Source organism: Protopterus annectens, chromosome 1.part0, assembly GCF_019279795.1.
Source record: "Protopterus annectens isolate FY-2018-M chromosome 1.part0, PAN1.0, whole genome shotgun sequence".
NCBI classification, from domain to species: Eukaryota; Metazoa; Chordata; order Ceratodontiformes; family Protopteridae; genus Protopterus; species Protopterus annectens.
In genome coordinates, this window is record NC_056725.1 from 623,287,281 (window position 1) to 623,309,593 (window position 22,313).

General features: G+C 43.2%; 1 protein-coding gene across 1 annotated transcript in view; it reads left to right on the forward strand.

The window, feature by feature from the left end:
- The window catches only part of BICRAL (BICRA like chromatin remodeling complex associated protein), a 1,536,848-nt gene that overhangs the window by 137,332 nt on the left and 1,377,203 nt on the right, over positions 1-22,313 (forward strand). The gene's annotated exons all lie outside the window — the stretch shown is intronic.

Here is a 22,313-nt window from a genome sequence, read left to right on the forward strand (position 1 = left end):
GCTACCGACTCCCACGTGGAGCCGACTGGGCCTCTGGATACTCAAGGTTTTGGACACTCGGAAATCACTCCCCCAGATGGGTCCGGAGCCGCTGAGCAGGCATCAGCTTCTGAAGGTGTCTTCAGACCTACACAACTATATATTAAGCTATCTTCAGCTTCAAAGACTAAAGCAGCTCTAAAGACAAAGAAACAAGTACAGCATTCTCCTACTCAGACTTCCATGCCTAAAAAACAGATGCTCAAAATGGCCGAAGACCTAATTACTTTGATCAGGGGTTCCCATCTCCCTCCTGATAAGAGGTCTAGGCAAGAGACAGAGTATGATTCTTCTGAACAGGTATCTGTTTCCTCGGATTCCTCTTCTGAACAGGATTACTCCATGCTTCCCTATGGGGATTCCGATGCTGAAGAATCCATTCCTTCAGCCTCTCCTTCTGAGGATTATTCTTTTGGGGAAACACTGCATACTATGCGGGAGCATTTCCACTGGGAGAGCCAAGGTTATTCTGAATCTAAGAAAAGGCTCTGAGACTTTCTGCTTCTTCCTCAGCACAGACCCCTTGCTATTCCACCTGTTTTAGACATTGTAGATTGGTAGATATAGTGTATAAAAAGAGTGTGGATATTTAGTTTAATTGATCTGATGAAGCATGCGCAGTGCATGCGAAAGCGCTTATCCATCCTGTCATTTGGTTTTATCTGAATAAAGAAGATTTTAAGGAGTTATTCTCGTGGTGTATCCTTACAGTTTTGCTGCTAACATTGTAAATGTATTTTCAGAGTCCGGTCTGTCCCGACTCTACACCCTGCACCTGCTAAGCCAGACAGATACTACAGGGTCCTGGATTCTCATAAATTCGTATATAAAAACCCCACTGCTGACCCAGAAATTATCTCTCAGGGTCCCAAGGGGGTTAAAGCGTCCACTGCAAAAAACCCTGTCCCCTCTGATAGGGATTTTAGGGCTCTAGACAGATGGGGGAAAAAAGTTTACACTTCTGCCACCCTGGTTGTAAGGGCTTTAAATTGTCAGTTTCATATGTTTAAATATCAGCAGTATTTAATGTCACTACTTAAACAGAAAATTTTGACAAATACTGAATGTTCAGAGAACAAGGAATTGCAGGATTTATTGCATGCAACTGAACAAGTGGGAAAGCATACTTTGCAATGTGGTTATGATTCACTGGAGACTGGAGGGCCGCTGTTACAGGTTCTGTTCTTAGAAGGCATGCTTGGTTAAAGGAACAGAATCTGCCTGATCATGTTAAAGCAAATTTATTAGATGCACCATTACAGTATGATACTTTGTTTGGTACTAAAGCAGAAGGTGTTGAAAAAAATGGAGGATAAAGCAAAATCCATGCAGACAGTCAAGGATTTCTTACAGGTACAGCCACCCAGGATTAGCAGGAACTGGCCTTCTAAAAATTGGTCCTTTCCAGTCTCAGACAGACCGCAAAGAGGCAGATACAGGCATCCCAGAGGCAGATCTTAGCCCCAAGGCTCATACAGGCCTAAATAATGGGGTGCTCCTACCTCCAAAAGCGGAGAAGACAAATCACAACCTTACAGGAAACAGTCCCAATGATTTTCCTCTACCAGTTCCAAGCACTTTTCTTTTGACAGCCCCCTTAGGAGGAAGAATAACACCTTTTTCATCAAATTGGCAAATGGTTACCCAAGACAAATGGGTCCTGAACATAGTGTCCCAAGGCTACAGGTTCCATTTTCACACTCTACCAAGATCAAAGGTCATGCCAGACCTGCCACACAATCAATGGGCAGAGGCACAAAGCAAATTACAGCCCTCATGGACACGAGGGTCATTCAGCAAGTACCACAACAAGAGCAGGGGCAAGGATTTTACTCCAGACTTTTCCTAGTACCCAGAAAGGACAAAACCTGGAGACCAATTCTGGACCTGTCTATACTAAATACATTTCTGGAAGTTCCAAAATTCAAGATGTTGACTCTACAGCAGCTACTGCCCATGCTGGGCAAGAGGGCTTGGCTCGTAACTTTGGACCTAAAAGAGGCATACCTGCATGTCCCAATCAGACAATCTTGCAGATGATACCTCAGATTCATAGCTGGCTCAATGCATTACCAATTCTCTGCACTGCCCTTTGGCTTATCTACTGCACCCAGGGTCTTCACAAAATGCCTGGCACCAGTAATTGCGTTTTGCAGACAAAAAGGAATTTAAATATATCTCTACTTGGACGACTGCCTAATTCAAGCAGAGAACAAAGACACTCTTCTAAAGCGTCTGGCGTTTGCAAAACGATTACTAATTGGCCTAGGGTACACAGTAAACGAAAATAAATCAAAACTAGTGCCCTCTTAAGAGATAATATTCCTGGGTGCAAGCTTAACTACAACTGCCCGGATGGCTTATCTCACGCCAGACAAGCAAAAACAACTGACTACTTACTTCAAGAAATTGGCAACAAAAACCCACTTATCTGCAAGGAAAATCCTGCAGGTCTTGGGTTTCATGGCATCCTGCATTCTACTAATTCCATATGCCAGACTGCATATGAGGAAACAACAATGGTATCTGAAAAGTGTTTGGACTCAGCATTGCCACAGCCTGGAGACTGTAATTGCACTCATTCCCTGCCTACAACAGGAGTTTTGATGGTGGGCAGAAGCCTGTCACCACAACAAGGGTCTGCCATTCAGTTTACCCACAGCCAGACAGACACTGACAATGGGTGCATCAAATTATGCCTGGGGGGCCCACATGGCAGGAAAATGTATTCAGGGCACATGGCCTGCAAACCAGATGCATCTTCACATCAATCAAAAAGAGATGCTAGGTGTTCAAAATGCCCTGACAGCTTTCAAGGACTTGCTTCATCCAGGACAGTTACTGATAAAGACAGACAACACTACGGTCATGTGGTACATAAACAAGCAGGGAGGTACACATTCCTACCCTCTCTGCAGAGAAGCATTGAACTTATGGGACACAGCATTGGCTTTTCAAGTTCACCTGCAAGCACAATTCCTGCCAGGAAAAACAAATACTCTGGCAGACGAACTAAGCAGAAACCTCATGGATCCCCACGAATGGAAACTGGATCCACGATGTCTTCAGCATGATAATAAGGAAATGGGCATGCCCAGACATAGATCTATTTGCCTCCCTTCACAACTGTCAATTGCAGAGATTTTGCGCAAGGATTTATCACAAGCAAGCATGGAAAGTGGACGCCCTGTCATTCAGCTGGAAAAAATAAACACTATATGCTTTCCCCCCACTGCCTCTCCTTCCCAGAGTACTCCTAAAGGTCAGACAAGAGAAGCCAAAAATGATGGTGATTGCACCAGACTGGCCACGCTAGCACTGATACCCAATCCTAAAGAGCTTGTCTCAAGGTCCAGCATGGATATTGCCTCAAACTTCTCACTTGCTGACCCAACAAAACAATCAGATCCTGCACAGCCAACTCAGGGCCTTAAATCTGGCAGTATGGCAGATAATGTAGCCATTCAGAACATTCCTCTTTCAAAAGCTGTTATGGATGTTATCTTGGAGGCCAGGAGGCCCAGTACCAGAAAATCTTATGCAGAAAAATGGAAGAGATTCTTTGCTTGGAACCAGGAACAAGGCATTGACACGTCTGTACCAAATATTCCTCAGATTTTACAATACCTAACTGAGATGCTGAACAAAGGCCTTTTTTTCTCATCAATTAAGATTCATGCCTCTGCCATTTCGGCACATTACAATACGGAATCACCTATCTTTTCTCATCCTTTAATAAGGCAATACCTCAGAGGGGCCAAAAGCATTAGGCCTCCAAGGAGATCACCAATTCCAGCCTGGGACCTCAATTATGTTTTGGAAAAACTTACACTGCCTCCTTTCGAGCCAGCATCAACAGCAGATATAAAATTCTTATCCTGGAAAACAGCTCTGCTTCTAGCAATAACCTCTGCAAGGCGAGTCTCGGACTTACAAGCACTCATGGCTGTGGAACCTTTCTTCATTTTTCATCTGGACAGGGTTTCTCTGAGGACAAACCCTACATTTATGCCTAAGGTGGTGTCCCAAATCCACAGAACAAGGGTGAGAAAAATCTGCATTCTTTGGACATACACAGGCAGTTGCACTTCTACTTGGACAGAACTAAAGCTCTCAGAAAGACTGAGCAACTTTTAGTGTCATATGCTGCAGGATCACAAGGAAAGGCTATCTCAAAACAGACTGTTTCTAAATGGATAGGCCATTGCATCCGTTTCTGCTATTTTCAACATGGCAAATCAGTGCCTAAGGGTATTAGGCCTCACTCCACCAAAGCAGCAGCCACTTCAGCAGCCTTCCTCAGAGTAGTACCAACCAAAGATATCTTAGAGGCTGCAACTTGGAGTTCAGTGCACACCTTTACAAAGCACTACCACTTGCCTCTCTACTCTTAAGTCCAGAGCAGGCTTCGCCACTGCAGTTCTGCAGGGCTTCATAGCCTCTCCTAATCCTATTTAGCCCAGCCACCCATCCTCAGCTTTGGGATTCTACCCAAGAGTAATGACTGCAACAGTGAAATACGATGAACATAGTACAGTTGTGTACCTACCTTAAATGTAGATGTTCGAGTGTATTCACTGTTGCAGTCCAGGTTACCCACCCACCATCCCCCTTCTCTTTGCTGGGACTTATCTGCACTTCTCTATCCTATACAACCTTTTTGGTGTACTTGCTTGTAGATGAAGGAAATGTTATTTTTGTGCATGCATTTCTTATTGGCATATTTTTCAGCTTAACTATTTGGGGCACCTGACATCTGGGGCAAGAAAAACTGAAGAAAATGGCGTCTGCTGCATCTTTTATAACCCTGGTGCACTGACGTCAGGGAAGAGGTGACAGCAACCGACGCCAGACCTAGACTTTGGAATTCTGGCTGACTGAGGGTAGCCTGCCAGCAGGATAACCCAAGAGTAATGACTGCAACAATGAATACACTCGAACATCTACATTTATGGTAGGTACACAACTGTACTTTTCATCTCTCATGGACATGAGGGCTTTTCAGCCAGTGCCACAACAAGAGCAGGGACAAGGATTTTACTCAAGACTTTTCGTAGTACCAAGAAAGGACAAAGCATGGAGACAAATTCTGGACCTGTCAGTTCTAAATACTTTTCTGGACATTCCAAAATTCAAAATGTTGACTCTGTAGCAGCTTCTGCCCATGCTGGGCAAGAAGATTTGGCTTGTAACTTTGGACCTCAAAGAGGCATACCTGCATGTCCCAATCAGACAATCTTGCAGAAGATAACTCAGATTCATAGCTAGCTCAATGCACTACCAATTCTCTGCATTGCCCTTTGGCTTATCTACTGCGCCCAGGGTCTTCACAAAATGCCTGGCACCAGTAATTGCATTTTGCAGACAAAGAGGAATTCAAATGTATCCCTACTTGGACGACTGCCTAATTCAAGCAGAGAACAGACACTCTTCTAAAGTATCTAGCGTTTGTAAAAAGATTACTAATTGGCCTAGGGTACACAGTAAACGAAAAGAAATCAAAACTAGTGCCCTCTCAAGAGATAATATTCCTGGGTGCAAGCTTAAATACAACTGCCCAGATGGCTTATCTCACGCCAGACAAGCAAAAACAACTGACTACTTACTTCAAGAGATTGGCAACAAAAACCCACTTATCTGCAAGGAAAATCCTGCAGGTCTTGGGTTTCATGGCATCCTGCATTCTACTAATTCCATATGCCAGACTGCATATGAGGAAACAACAATGGTATCTGAAAAGTGTTTGGACTCAGCATTGCCACAGCCTGGAGACAGTAATTGCACTCATTCCCTGCCTACAACAGGAGTTTTGATGGTGGGCAGAAGCCTGTCAACACAACAAGGGTCTGCCATTCAGTTTACCCACAGCCAGACAGACACTGACAATGGATGCATCAGATTATGCCTGGGGGGCCCACATGGCAGGAAAATGTATTCAGGGCACATGGCCTGCAAACCAGATGCATCTTCACATCAATCAAAAAGAGATGCTAGGTGTTCAAAATGCCCTGACAGCTTTCAAGGACCTGCTTCATCTAGGACAGTTACTGATAAAGACAGACAACACTACGGTCATGTGGTACATAAACAAGCAGGGAGGTACACATTCCTACCCTCTCTGCAGACAAGCAATGACCTTATGGGACACAGCATTGGCTTTTCAAGTTCACCTGCAAGCACAATTCCTGCCAGGAAAAACAAATACTCTGGCAGACGAACTAAGCAGAAACCTCATGGATCCCCACGAATGGAAACTGGATCCACAAGTCTTCAGCATGATAATAAGGAAATGGGCATGCCCAGACATAGATCTATTTGCCTCCCCTCATAACTGTCAATTGCAGAGATTTTGCACAAGGATTTATCACAAGCAAGCATGGAAAGTGGACGCCCTGTCATTCAGTGGAAAAATCAAACACTTTATGCTTTTCCCCCACTGCCTCTCCTTCCCAGAGTACTCCTAAAGGTCAGACAAGAGAAGCCAAAAATGATAGTGATTGTACCAGACTGGCCACGCTAGCACTGGTACCCAATCCTAAAGAGCTTGTCTCAAGGTCCAGCATGGATATTGCCTCAAACTTCTCACTTGCTGACCCAACAAAACAATCAGATCCTGCACAGCCAACTCAGGGCCTTAAATCTGGCAGCATGGCAGATAATGTAGCCATTCATAACACTCCTCTTTCAAAAGCTGTTATGGATGTTATCTTGGAGGCCAGGAGGCCCAGTACCAGAAAATCTTATGCAGAAAAATGGAAGAGATTCTTTGCTTGGAACCAGGAACAAGGCATTGACACGTCTGTACCAAATATTCCTCAGATTTTACAATACCTAACTGAGATGCTGAACAAAGGCCTTTTTTTCTCATCAATTAAGATTCATGCCTCTGCCATTTCAGCACATTACAATACGGAATCACCTATCTTTTCTCATCCTTTAATAAGGCAGTACCTAGGAGGGGCCAAAAGCATTAGGCCTCCAAGGAGAGCACCAACTCCGGCCTGGGACCTCAATTATGTTTTGGAAAAACTCACACTGCACTCGGACTTGAAAGCACTCTGCAAGGCGAGCCTCGGACTTGCAAGCACTCATGGCTGTGGAACCTTTCTTCATTTTTCATCCAGACAGGGTTTCTCTGAAGAAAAACCCTACATTTATGCTAAGGTGGTGTCCAGTGTGGCCCTCAACCAAACCATTCACTTGCCTACCTTTTACCCAGATCCACAGAACAAGGGTGAGAAAATTCTGCATTCTTTGGACATACACAGGCAGTTGCACTTCTACTTGGACAGAACTAAAGCTTTCAGAAAGACTGAGCAACTTTTAGTGTCATATGCTGCAGGATCACAAGGAAAGGCTCTCTCGAAACAGACTATTTCTAAATGGATAGGCCATTGCATCCGCTTCTGCTATTTTCAACATGGCAAATCAGTGCCTAAGGGCATTAGGCCTCATTCCACCAGAGCAGCAGCCACTTCAGCAGCCTTTCTCAGAGGAATACCAACCAAAGATATCTTAGAGGCTGCAACTTGGAGTTCAGTGCACACCTTTACAAAGCATTACCACTTCCCTCTCTACTCTAAGTCCAGAGCAGGCTTCGCCACTGCAGTTCTGCAGGGCCTCATAGCCTCTCCTAATCCTATTTAGCCCAGCCACCCATCCTCAGCTTTGGGATTCTACCCAAGAGTAATGACTGCAGCAGTGAAATACGATGAACATAGTACAGTTGTGTACCTACCATAAATGTAGATGTTCGAGTGTATTCACTGTTGCAGTCCAGGTTACCCACCCACCATCCCCTTTCTCTTTGCTGGGACTTATCTGCACTTCTCTATCCTTTACAACCTTTTTGGTGTATTTGCTTGTAGATGAAGGAAATGTTATTTTTGTGCATGCATTTCTTATTGGCATATTTTTCAGCCTACCTATTTGGGGCACCTGAAATCTGGGGCAAGAAAAACTGAAGAAAATGGCATCTGCTGCATCTTTTATAACTCTGGTGCACGTCAGGGAAGAGGCGACAGCAACCGATGCCGGACCTAGACTTTGGAATTCTGGCCGAGTGAGGGTAGCCTGCCAGCAGGATAACCCAAGAGTAATGACTGCAACAGTGAATACACTCGAACATTTACATTTATAGTAGGTACACAACTGTACTTTTCATCTCTCATGGACATGAGGGCTATTCAGCCAGTGCCACAAGAGCAGGGACAAGGATTTTACTGAAGACTTTTCTTAGTACCAAGAAAGGACAAAGCATGGAGACCAATTCTGGACCTGTCTATTCTAAATACTTTTCTGGACATTCCGAAATTCAAATTGTTGACTCTGCAGCAGCTTCTGCCCATGCTGGGCAAGAAGGCTTGGCTTGTAACTTTGGACCTCAAAGAGGCATACCTGCATGTCCCAATCAGACAATCTTGCAGAAGATACCTCAGATTCATAGCTAGCTCAATGCACTACTAATTCTCTGCACTGCCCTTTGGCTTATCTACTGCGCCCAGGGTCTTCACAAAATGCCTGGCACCAGTAATTGCATTTTGCAGACAAAGAGGAATTCAAATATATCCCTACTTGGACGACTGCCTTATTGAAGCAGAGACCAAAGACATTCTACTAAAGCATCTGGCATTTGTAAAAAGATTACTAATTTGCCTAGGGTACACAGTAAACAAAAGGAAATCAAAACTAGTACCCTCTCAAGACATAATATTCCTGGGTGCAAGCTTAAATACAACTGCCCAGATGGCTTATCTCACGCCAGACAAACAAAGGCAACTGACTTCTTGCTTCGAAAGCATGGCAACAAAGACCCAGTTATCTGCAAGAAAAATTCTGCAGGCTCTGGGCTACATGGCCTCCTGCATTCTGCTAATTCCATATGCAAGACTGCATATGAGAAAACTACAATGGTACCTAAAAAGTGTTTGGACTCAACATTGCCACAGCCTGGAATGATTAATTTCACTCATTCCCTGCCTGCAACAGGAGTTTCAATGGTGGGCACAGGCCTGTCACCACAACAAGGGACAGCCATTCACTTTACCCACAGCCAGGCAAACACTAATAACAGATGCATCAGATTATGCCTGGGGGGGCCCACATGGCAGGAAAATGTATTCAGGGCACATGGCCCCCAAGTCAAAGGCATCTACACATCAATCAAAAAGAGATGCTAGCTGTACAAAATGCCCTGACAGCCTTCATGGACCTACTTCATCCAGGACAGCTGCTGATAAAGACGGACGACACCACAGTCATGTGGTACATAAGCAGGGGGGCACACATTCCTACCCCCTCTGCAGACAAGCCATGATTTTGTGAAACACAGCATTGACTTACCAAGTACACCTGCAAGCACAATTCCTGCCAGGAAAAACAAATGCTCTGGCAGATGAACTAAGCAGAAACCTCATGGACCCTCATGAGTGGAAACTAGATCCACAAATCTTCAGCATGATAACAAGGAAATGGGGATGCCCAGACATAGATCTTTTGCCTCCTCTCACAACTGCCAACTTCAGAGATTCTGCACAAGGACTTATCACAAACAAGCATGGAAAGTGGATGCTTTGTCATTCAGCTGGAACAACCTTACAGTATTTGCCTTTCCTCCACTGCCTCTCCTCCCCAAGGTACTCCTAAAGGTCAGACAAGAGAAGCCACAAATTATACTGATTGCCCCGGATTGGCCACGCCAACACTGGTACCCAATCCTAAGGAGCTTGTCCCAAGGCCCAGCCTGGACATTGCCTCAAATTCCTCATTTACTGACCCAACAAAACAATCAGATCCTGCACAGCCAACTCAGAACTGTAAATCTAGCTGCATGGCGGATACTGTAACCATTCAGAATACACCTCTCTCTAAAGCGGTTATTGATGTTATTTTGAAGGCCAGGAGGCCCAGCACCAGAAAGTCTTATGCAGAAAAATGGGAGAGATTCTGTGTTTGGAACCAAGCACAAGGAATTGACACGCTTGTTCCAAATATTCCTCAGATTTTACAATATCTAACTGAGATGCTGGACAAAGGCCTATCCTTTTCATCAATTAAGATCTATGCCTCTGCCATTTCAGCTCATTACAATACAGGCCCACCTATTTTTTCATATCCTTTGCTTAGGCAGTTCCTCAAGTGGGCCAAAAACATAAGATCTCCAAGGAGAGCACCGATGCTTGCCTGGGACCTCAATTTTGTCTTGGAAAAACTCACACTGCCTCCTTTTGAGCCAGCCAATACAGCTGAGATAAAATTCTTATCATGGAAAACAGCTCTGCTCCTAGCAGTAACTTCAGCAAGAAGAGTCTCAGAGTTACAGGCATTAATGGCTGTGGAACCTTTTATTATCTTCCATCCGGACAGGGTTTCTCTAAGGACAAACCCAACATTTATGCCTAAGGTAGTGTCCAGTGTGGCTGCTAACCAAATCATTCATTTGCCTACTTTTTACCCAAACCCGCAGAATAAAGGGGAGAGACTTCTGCATTCTTTGGACATACACAGACAGCTACGCTTCTATTTGGACAAAACTAAAGCTTTCAGAAAGACTGAGCAACTTTTAGTGGCATATGCTGCAGGATCACAAGGAAAGGCTATCTATTTCAAAATGGATAAGACATTGCATTTGTTTCTGTTCACAACATGGCAAATCAATGCTTAAGGGCATTGCAACACGTTCTACCAGGGCAGCAGCCACCTCAGCAGCCTTGATATTTTGGAGGCTGCAACTTGGACTTCAGTGCACACTTTTACTAAGCACTACCACTTGCCTCTTTACTCTAAATCCAGAGCAGGCTTTGCCACTGCAGTTTTGCAGGGCGTTTTAGCCACTCCTAATTCTATTTAGACCCAGCCGCCCAACCTCAGCTTTGGGATTCAACCCAAGTGTAATGACTGCAACAGTGAAACACGATGAACATAGTACAGTTGTGTACCTACCATAAATGTAGATGTTTGAGAGTATTCACTGTTGCAGTCGAGGTTACCCACCCACCATCCCCCTTTCTTTGCTGGGACTTATCTGTACTTCTCTATTCTATACAACCTATGTGGTGTATTTGCTTGTAGATGAAGGTAATGTTTATTTTAGTGCATGCTTTGTATAAGCAATGTTTTTTAGCCTACCCTTTTGGGGGCACCTGACATCTGGGGCAAGAAAAACTGAAGAAAATGGCATTGGCTGCATCTTATATACCACCTGGTGCACTGACGTCAGGCAAGAGGCGACAGCAACTGACGCCGGACCAGTGTTTTGGAATTCAGGCCGACTGCGGGTAGCCTGCCAGCAGGATAACCCAAGTGTAATGACTGCAACAGTGAATACACTCGAACGTCTACATTTAGGGTAGGTACACAACTGTACTTTTCTGGTTGTCGGTTTTGTGCTAGATTTAACCAATGCACTATTAAGCGTCGGTATGATTTTGCTTTAAACTATTTTGGACGCTGGTTTAATTATCCAGAAATGTCGTTGGATAGCCATCCGACTACTGGAGTTCACAAAAAACGCAAAGAAAAGGAGAGAGATGAACAACCGAGGTCCAAAAACGAGGATGAAGCTTCTCCTAAGCCAGTCGTCTGTTCGCCAGTTCTCATTGAAGTGCTTTTGCAGCCCCTGATGCCCGCTACTTTAGAGTTGCAGGCCACTACCGACTCCCACATGGAGTTGGCTATGCCGCTGGAAACTCAAGGTATTGGAGCCTCGGACACTATTCCCTCAGATGGGTCCAGAGCCGCTGAGCAAGCACCAGCTTCTGAGGGTGTATTCAGACCTAAACATCTTTGCCTTCAAAGACTAAAGCACCTTCCAAAGCAAAGAAACAAACTCAAGAGCCACATGGACAGGCCTCTATGCCCAAAAAACAGATGCTCAAAATGGCCGAAGACTTGATTACCTTGATCAGGGGTTCCCATCCCCCTCCTGATAAGAGGCCTAGGCAAGAGACTGACTATGAACCTTCAGATCAGGTTTCTATTTCTTCTGATTCCTCTTTTGATCAGGAATATTCTCTTTCCCCCCTATGAGGATTCTGATGCTGAAGAATCTGTACCTTCAGCTTCTCCTCCAAAGGACTATTCTTTTGGGGAAACCTTGCATACCATGAGGGAGCATTTCCACTGGGAGAGCCAAGATTTTTCAGAATCTAAAAAAAGGCTCAGGGATTTCCTTTTACTACCTCAACACAGGCCTCTAGCCATTCCACCTGTGTTAGACATTGTAGATGATGCGTTTTCAGAGTCTAGTCTGACCCCTGACTCCTTACCTCCAGCTCCTATTAAGCCTGACAGATATTACAGGGTTCCTGACTCTCATAAATTCCTTTTTAAAAACCCTGCTGCTGACGCAGAAACTATTTCACAGGGTCCCAGAGGAGTTAAGGCTTCCGCTGCAAAAAACCCTACCCCCTCTGACAGGGATTCTAGTGCACTGGATAGATGGGGAAAAAAGGTTTACACATCTGCTACCTTGGCTATAAGGACCTTAAACTGTCAGTTTCATATGCTCAAATATCAGCAACATGTCATGGCATTGCTTAAACAGGAAATGTTGTTAAACTCTGAATGTACAGAAAACAAGGAAATGCAGGATTTATTGCATGCAGCTTAACAAGTTGGAAAGCATACTTTGCAATGTGGTTTTGATTCTTTGGAGGCCTCCTGCAGGGCCGCAGTTGTGGGTTCTGTAATTAGGAGGCATGCTTGGTTAAAGTAACAAAATCTGCCTGATCATGTCAAAGTTAAATTATTAGATGCACCTTTACAGCATGATACTTTGTTTGGTGTTAAGGCAGACGAGGTGTTAAAGAAAATGGAGGACAAAGCTAAATCTATGCAAACTGTCAAAGATTTTTTACAAGTACAGCCACTTAGGTTTAGTAGACACTGGCCTACAATGAATTGGTCCTTTCCTGTGTCAGACAGACCTCAAAGGGGCAGATCCAGACGCCCTAGAGGCAGATCCCAGGGGCAAGGTTCATACAGGTCAAAACAATGGGGTGCTTCTACCTCCAAAGTTGGAGAAGACAAATCAACCATACAGGAAACAGTCCCAATGACTTCCCCCTGCCAGTACCAAGCACTTATGTCCTGGCAGCACCCTTTGGGGGAAAATTAGCACTTTTTTCTCAAAATTGGCACATTATAACCCAGGACAACTGGGTTCTACATATAGTGTCACAAGGCTACAAGCTCCATTTCCATACCCTGCCAAAGGCAAACGGCTGGCCAGATCTGCCAAAAAATCAATGGGCAGAGGTGCAAAAACAAGTCTCATCCCTCATGGACATGGGGGCCATTCAACAAGTACCAGAGCAAGAGCAGGGACTAGGATTTTACTCAAGACTGTTCTTGGTACCCAGAAAGGACAAGGCCTGTAGACCAATACTGGACCTGTCTATTCTGAACACATTCCTGGATATACCAAAATTCAAAATGTTGACTTTGCAGCAGCTTCTACCCATGCTGGGCAAGAATGCTTGGCTTGTGACTTTAGACCTAAAAGAGGCATACCTGCATGTCCCAATCAGACAATCATGCAGAAGATACCTCAGATTCAAGGCTGGCTCAATGCATTACCAATTCTCTGCACTGCCCTTTTGCTTATCTACTGCACCCAGGGTCTTTACAAAGTGCCTGGCACCAGTAATTGCATTCTGCAGACAAAGAGGTATACAAATACATCCTTACTTGGACGACTGTCTAATTTAAGCAGAGAGAAGGACATTCTTCTACAGCATCTGGTGTTTGTGAAAAGACTTCTAACATGCCTAGGGTACACAGTCAACGAAAAGAAATCAAAACTAGTACCCTCTCAAGAGATAATATTCCTGGGTGCAAGCTTAAATACAACTGCCCAGATGGCTTATCTCACGCCATACAAACAAAGGCAACTGACTACCTGTTTCAAAATGTTGGCAACAAAGGCTCAGTTATCTGCAAGAAAAATTCTGCAGGCTTTGGGCTTCATGGCATCCTGCATCCTACTAATTCCATATGCAAGACTGTATATGAGGAAACTTCAATGGTACCTAAAAAGCGTTTGGACTCAACATTGCCACAGCCTGGAAACAATGATTACTCTCATTCCCTGCCTGCAACAGGAGTTTCGATTGTGGGCGAAGGCTTGTCACCAGAACAAGGGACAGCCATTCACATTACCCCAGCCAGGCAGGCACTAACAACAGATGCTTCAGATTATGCCTGGGGGGCCCACATGGCAGGAAGATGCATTCAGGGCACATGGTCCTCAAACCAAATGCATCTACATATCAATCAAAAAGAGATGCTAGCTGTTCAAAATACCCTGACAGCCTTCAAGGACCTACTTCATCCAGGACAACTACAGAGTAAGACAGACAACAACATGGTCATGTGGTATATAAACAAGCAAGGGGGGCACACATTCTTACCCCCTTTGCAGACTAACCATGACTTTGTGGGACACAACATTGACTTACCAAGAACATCTGCAGGCACAATTCCTGCCAGGAAAGGAAAACACTCTGGCAGACGAACTAAGCAGAAACCTCATGGATCCCCACGAGTGGCAGCTGGATCCACAAGTCTTCTGCATGATAACAAGGAAATGGGGATGCCCGGACATAGATATGTTTGCCTCCCCTCACAACTACCAACTAAAAAGATTCTGCACAAGGACTTATCACAGACAAGCATTGAAAGTGGACGCCCTATCTTTCAGCTGGAAAAAATTATCAGTATATGCCTTTCCTCCCCAAGGTACTCCTAAAGGTCAGACAGGGGAAGCCAAAGATGATACTGATTGCCCCAGACTGGCCCCACTGGTATCCAATCCTAAGGAACTTGGCTCAATGCCCAGCTTGGACCTTACCTCAAATACCTCATCTACTGTCCCAGCAAAACAGTCAGATCCTGCACAACCAACTCAGTACTTTAAACCTGGCAGCATGGCGGATAATGTAGTCATACAAAACACACCTCTCAGTAAAGCTGTGATGGATGTCATTTTGGAAGCCAGAAGGCCTAGTACTAGAAAATCTTATGCTGGAAAATGGAAGAGATTCTGTGCTTGGAACCAGGCACAAGGAATTGATACAGCTGTACCAAATTCCTCAGATTTTGCAATGCTTAACTGAGATGCCTGACAAAGGCCTATCTTTTTCATCAATTAAAATTCATGCCTCTGCCATTTCGGCTCATTACAATACAGAGCCACCAATCTTTTCTCATCCTTTATTAAAGCAGTACCTCAGAGGAGCCAAAAACTTAAGGCCTCCAAGGAGATCACCAGTACCTGCACGGGACCTCAACTATGTCTTGGAAAAACTCACCCTGCCTCCTTTTGAGCCAGCTGCTACTGCTGATATAAAGTTTTTATCTTGGAAAACAGCTCTGCTCCTAGCAATAACTTCTGCAAGACAGGTTTCAGAGCTACAGGCACTCATGGCTGTGGAACCTTTTATGTTTTGTCCAGACAGGGTCTCTCTGAGGACAAACCCAACATTTATGCCTAAGGTGGTGTCCAGTGTGGCTGTTAACCAAACTATTCATCTGCCAACTTTTTTATCCAAATCCCACAGAGCAAGGGGGAGAGAATTCTGCATTCTTTGGACGTACACAGACAGCTTAGATTCTGCTTGGACAGAACCAAGGTTTTCAGGAACTCAGAGCAATTACTAGTGGCATATGCTGCAGGATCACAAGGAAAAGCTATCTCAAAGCAGACTATTTCAAAGTGGATAGGCCACTGCATTCGTTTCTGTTATTTACACCATGGCAAGCCAGTGCCTAAGGACATTAGGCCACATTCAACCAGAGCTGCAGCCACTTCAGCAGCCTTTCTCAGGGGAGTATCAACCAAAGACATAGTAGAGGCTGCTACTTGGAGTTCAGTGCACACCTTTACAAAGCACTATCATCTGCCACTCCACTCTAAATCCAGGGCAGGCTTTGCCACTGCAGTTCTGCAGGGCCTTATAGCTGCTCCTAATGCTGTTTAGCCCCAGCCTCCTAACCATAGCTTTGGGACTCTACCAAAATGTAATGACTGCAACAGTGAAACACGAAGAACATAGTACAGTTGTGTACACTTACCATAAATGTAGATGTTCGAGTGTATTCACTGTTGCAGTCCAGGTTACCCACCCGCCATCTCCCTTTTTTCTGCTGGAACTTTTCTTTCCTTCTCTGATTTATACAACCTATTATATATATATATATATATATATATATATATATATATATATATATATATAGATATATAGATATTTTGGCTACCCTTTTAGGGGGCACCTGACATCTGGGGCAAGAAAAACTGAAGAAAATGGCGTCGGCTGCTACTTTTATACCCCTGACGACCTGACGTCAGGGAAGGGGCGACAACAGCCGACGCAGGACCCAAGACTTTGGAATTCAGGCCAACTGAGGGCAACCTGCCAGCAGGATTACCCAAATATAATGACTGCAACAGTGAATACACTCGAGCATCTACATTTATGGTAAGTGTACACAACTGTACTTTTTGGAGGGTGGATAGGATGTTATATGATATTCGTAGCTTATCCTTGGATTGTTGAAGTATTGACAGATGGCTTTTTTTCTGCAGGTATTTCAGTATTATGTTGAACATTGTGATTTTAGGCAAGTCTCTTATTGTTGAAGGGACGGCTTAGCAGAGTTTTGGTCCAACAACTGAAAAACTGTAATTGATACAATATTTGTCTGACACCACATAATGCAGGGAGGGGAAGGCTGGGATCTGAGGTTGTATATCCTTTCTCTTATTGTCAGTCTGCTTGTAAGGTATGGGAAGGAATAGTGATTTAGCAGCTTATAGGAAAGGATTCTTAGAAGGAAGTCAGATCTTTCCTGAATTAGAAGCCATATGGCTTTTTAAGGACACAACAGTGATGATCTTATCTAGGGGCTACGGCAATAACTGGCTTATCCTATTAACTGCTATTTGTAATGACATGATTTTTTTTCTTTGTGGCTGTAGATAATAAGGGAACCTGTTCCTCCAAACCTTAGTCCCAGAATGGGTAAGGGCCATGGAGCTGGTATTTGAGGATGCTGGTTCTCATTTCTGAAAGCAACTGGGTGCTCTTGCCAAGTTCCTAGTTGAGTGGGGGGAAATTCTAAGTCTAACTCTTGGGTGATCTTTATGTGGATCCTAGGTTCCAGAGATCAAATCACCTATGTGTTCTACTGGTTGATGAGGAGTAAAAATTGCTGAACAAGATGGGCAAATATGTGTCTTCTCCCACTGGCTTAGTTTCACTTGTGCTTGATCCATGTGTGCAAGTATGCTGAATCAGGTTGTTATTTGCTTGGACTTGCACTGAATACTTCTTTTAGAGCAAGATTTGTATGCTTATTTTTTAGCAAGTTCTGGGTGGTCTGAAGTAAGTACACCTTGGAGAAAGAGCAAGTCAGCCTTTATATTGCCTGCCAGTTATAACCATTTCTCCAAGGTGCAGTCACCTTGGAGTGCAGACAACTTTCGGGGGTTGTGTGAGCTTTGCCTTTCACATGGGGGATGCATAACATTTTTTTATTCACAATTGTTTTAAAATTTAACACCTTGTGTAATTCCATTTGTGCTCAAGTTGCAATTAACAAGCTCTTTTGATCAGGCAATTGTGATATGAGCTTTTTGTGGTAGCAGGTGTTTGTAGTGTATCCTCGTGCTATACAGTGGCATAGGTCTCTCAGTTGTTTGTCAGCTGTCCAGGTTCCAGATCTCCCTACTGGATCATGTACTTGGAAGGTCGTTCAGCCCTTCCTTCTTCTTGGGTCAAAAAAAAAAAAAAAAAACACTGCAGTGGGTTTCCATATGGCCAGCTTTAATTTTGACTGCACTGTCTCTCTCCAGCTAGGACAGCAGGATTTGCCATGTGACTTTAGAAGATGTTTTGGCTAGGGACTGTACTCCTCAGAATTAGCTGACACAAAACATACTAGATGCTGTTTTCTGAGTGAGTATTCTCTTTGGGCAGTCTTCTTAGTACTTAATAGATGATCTCTGGAGAAAATAGGCTGTCACTATTGTAGAGGACTTTTCATCCCTCCAGGCCACTGTTGCTTCTTTCAGGCTAGGTCAGTGATCAGGAAAAAGTCCTCTTGCAGAGATGGGGGTTTACAAGCATCAGATAGTATTGTTGCCTTAATCCTTGCTAAGTTTCTGGGGAGGTGGTGGCCTGCCAGACCAGCATTCCAGGCCACCCCAGAAAAGCTTTTGCCAGAGACAAAGCTCATATCTGCAGAGCTGTTGGAAAAGACCCAAACTCTATATTTCAAAGAGGCAGTAGAGAGTCTCCCTGCCTCAGAGTAGTGATTTTACTCCTGCTTTTTATAGTTAGAAAAGGAATGGGAGACCTTTTGTCCCATCTTTGTTCGTAGTTGATTCAGTAACCATATTCCATGTGTTAGGTTAAAGATTATGTCCAAAGAGTAGAAGTGGGGTTCCAGGTATACTTCTTTGGGGATCCAGGTATACTTCTAACTAACTTACAATAACTGCTAGAGCCACTTGTTGCTGCCAGGGTACCAATTAATCCAACTTGAACACTGCTTGATCAAGCTTGACATCAAGAGCAAATTAAAAAAAATTAAATTCTTAACCCAAAGGGCTTTTTAAATTAGGGTAGAGGTATTAGGTATCATCCTTGGAAGACTTCCAACTGGCTTCTAGTAATACTGTAGAAATCCAAGAAAGAAAACCTCTAGACTAGACTGGAAATTCAGTAACCATGTCCGTTTAATAAACCTCTTACTATTGGTGCTTTTGCATAAATAGTCTTCATCAGACTATGTGACAATACAGAATGGTACAAGCTTAAGTATCTTGAAAACTGAACTCATGATTAGTGGCATTCAATAAAATGCATGCATTAATTAAATCTTATAAAAACAAATAACATAAAAAGATAGTGCTTAAATGTTTTAGAAAATAGGTATAAAATTAATAATTTTGTTTATGACTGAAGGTGAACAGTCACATGACTTGACCTGCCACTTACATTGTTTTAGGTCCAACAGATCTTCAGAATTTTCCCCTTAACACCCCAAACTACAGTATTCAAAACAAATTTGAGATGAAGGCTAAATAGTTCAAATGATGTCAGCCCATTAATCTGAGGTCACTGCTAAGAGTATGTTTTATAATTTCCATTCTGGCCTTAAGTTTTTTTTTTCCTTTGGTTATATTTGCTGACTCTCTATGAACTGTGCCATTGGTGATACAAGGTTGACTCGATGCTTTCTCTAGACTGATGGATGTGTTATGACACATCATTGTCTAGGGTTCGCATGTATGGTTTCTTTAGTTTATTCTGGATATGTGCAAGTTTTGTTACAACTTTTGCTTTTTGGTCTTTTCACTGTACCCAAAACATTTACAGTAGTTTTAGCAGTAAGGGTTAATTGTGCAGGAGAAGGACCTCCCTGTATTCTTTTAGCTAGATGATGTGCTCCTAGCTTCATCAGTGCTATTAATGAAGTCCCTATGTCATGGTTGCTATCAGTGATTGTAGGTCCTAGAACTGTCCATAAGCCGGAAAAGTCCTCTATGAGCTCAGCTGAACAGGGTTTGGAGTTGATGGTGGACATTTTTTCCCTTTTGTGGCAGGGAAGATTTTTTGCATGCCTTCCTACTGTTCTCTTTCTACATGCTTAATTATAAAATTCTTACAGGAAAGACCAGAACATATCGTCATTGTCTCCTGGTCACCCAGGAGGGTGTGTTTGCAAATGTTCTGGTGCCTGGCAGCGTAAGCAAGCCAAGGAAGTGCAACCCCCATTCTGAGGGCTGCATCTTAGAATGTGTGTTAAATTTAAATTGCTTGCTCTTGCTTGAGTGTGCCAGAGGTGACTGAATCTGTCAGAAAGCCTTACACTCGTACTTTATTGAAAGATATTTTCTGTTTGGCCAGGGAGGTATTCTTTACTTTCTATAGTCAGTAGCCTTCAGATAGGTCAGAATTAATTGCATGCCACCATTCTCGCATACCTGTGTGATTTAGGCCTCATTTACTTCAAAACGAAGTTGCATGTTTCCACCATTTCTTTTTCCTCGTTAGAGCCTTTTTCAGTTTGTCAAGCCCCCCCCCCCCCAACCACTGTTGCTCATCAGGTTTACAACATGAGTTCCAGCCACTCACTTGATTCCTCTATTACTCCTCATCTGTGATCATGAATGTAATTCTTTGCTTTGTGGCTACACTGTTTCCTTTTGAGATGGACCTGGTGAGATTTGCATTGTAGAAACAGAAGAGTGAAGACTTCATTAGAAGGAGCAGTGGAAAGCTGGAAGCTATTTACTTGGCAGCATCTTTCAGAGTTCCAAATGGAAGAGAAGTTTTGCAATGATGTATGCACACCAGCGAATGTGCCAGACAATACACTATCTATACCTGTCCTACTACTACTGCTGCAGGCTAATGGATATACAGTGCAGAGGTTGTAGAAGTGGCGCTAGACCTCCCCTTGGGTTAGAACAGCAGGCATTTGGTCATGTCATTCTATTTGCTCTATCACTGACTCACCAGCAGATCCAAGTCTGTTCCAGAACTCTGTTTGCTAGTGGCACAGCTGTAGTGGCACAGCTGTTTGTGGGCCAGTGCATTTTTCCATCGTTTCTGGCCATTATGAATTTTGTGTAGATAGGACTGTGGTTCAGCAACTGGTGAATTAGTTCCTTATAGAGCTGCATTTTTTTCTGTTCTTTGAAGAACTCTTCTTCTCAGGACTTAAATGTATTGGCTGACAAACATTCCTGTCTACATTTTGAGTCTAAGGGTTTACTGGGTTTGACAGTCATCTCTTAGGAGTGACTTTTTTTTTTGTACCGAACACCCCTGTGTTCAAGATCTCAGAGCTTTCATCCTTTTTTTAGTAAGGAACCATATGTGGTCTGTTAAAGGGTCTGGCATCTTTTATGACTGACTAAATTTTATCCCGGAAGTGGTGTTGGAATTGTCCTTAAACTAGTGCATCCAACCCCCTGTATTATTTGCCAGAGCAAAATCCAAGGGAGAAAGTGCCCTTCAGACCTTGGATGTTCATCACTGACTTGGGGTTTACCTTAGGAGAGTGCATGGAGGGCAGAAAACTGTTTGTTTATATTGCTCCAGTGTGACAGCAGCTTGCAAAAGATTGATACCCCCTTTTCAGGATTGTATCTTGCCCTCTGGTAGCAAACTATCCATTGGAAATGCTCCTGTCATAGTCCACTCCACTTGGGATGTGGCTGCTTCTGGTGCTTGCCTCAAGAATGTTTCTGTTGTATGCATGTGTTGTAGTCATTTGGCTGTTAGTTAATGCATTCATCAAATATTATTTCTTGAGCTTTGACTTAAGGATCTGTGTTCCCTTTGACATTTCGGTGTTCTAGAATTTGGCCTACTGAGTTTCTTAACCGTTTGGCCCTTGAGTAATTCTGAGGTCATGCGAGTTTTATAGGCATTGATTCTTCCCAAAAGTCAGCCTATTATGGAGAACCCCTGATATTGTGTATAACACTATGTATTCACAGCTATCACATAATCTGTAAGGAATTTATTTTATATAGTGGCATTTTCAGTGGAAGAGGTAAATTGGCAGATGTAGGGATTATGAACACTCTCCTAGTCTGGCATGTGATGCCATGGCATGCAGTAGGAGGAATTGCACTTGTCCCTGAACATGTAAATAGTTAAAAATAGCCAAGCTTAGAATTTGTAAGAGCGGAAATTCCAGCAGTCATGTCACTGAGAAAGATTCCTATGCCTAATACTTTTTAGTTTGTATTGCCTAAAGCTTTGAATCGTACAGAGCTTACTGATTTTGGTTGTGTTTGTCTTTTTAATGTTTCTATGCCATTTATGATTAAAATTGCATTATTAATTTATGAAAATAAGCATAAGCAGCCGAACATTGTGCTTGTCTAATGAAAGTGTATTTCATTATAAAAATGTAAATATCTAATTTAAGTAATAAAATAAACCTTAGACTAACAATATTTAAAGTTATTTTCCAAGGTTCTAGAAATTAAAGTTGCATAGTTCAGTGGCTGCGTTATCAACTATTCTTCATTTGAAAAAGTCATTATTTAAATATCTGGATGGGTTTTTAGTAAATCCAGTGGACAGCATGTCAAAGCTTACTCCTGCAAAAGGTAATGAGAAGAGGGAAATAATGGATTATGGTAGAGTTATACAAGACAAATGAGAACAGTACTTCTTTGTCATTGAATGCAAAAGGAAACTTCCCTACTTGTTATACTGCGAGTTCCAAAAAACTTGTAAAAAGGCATT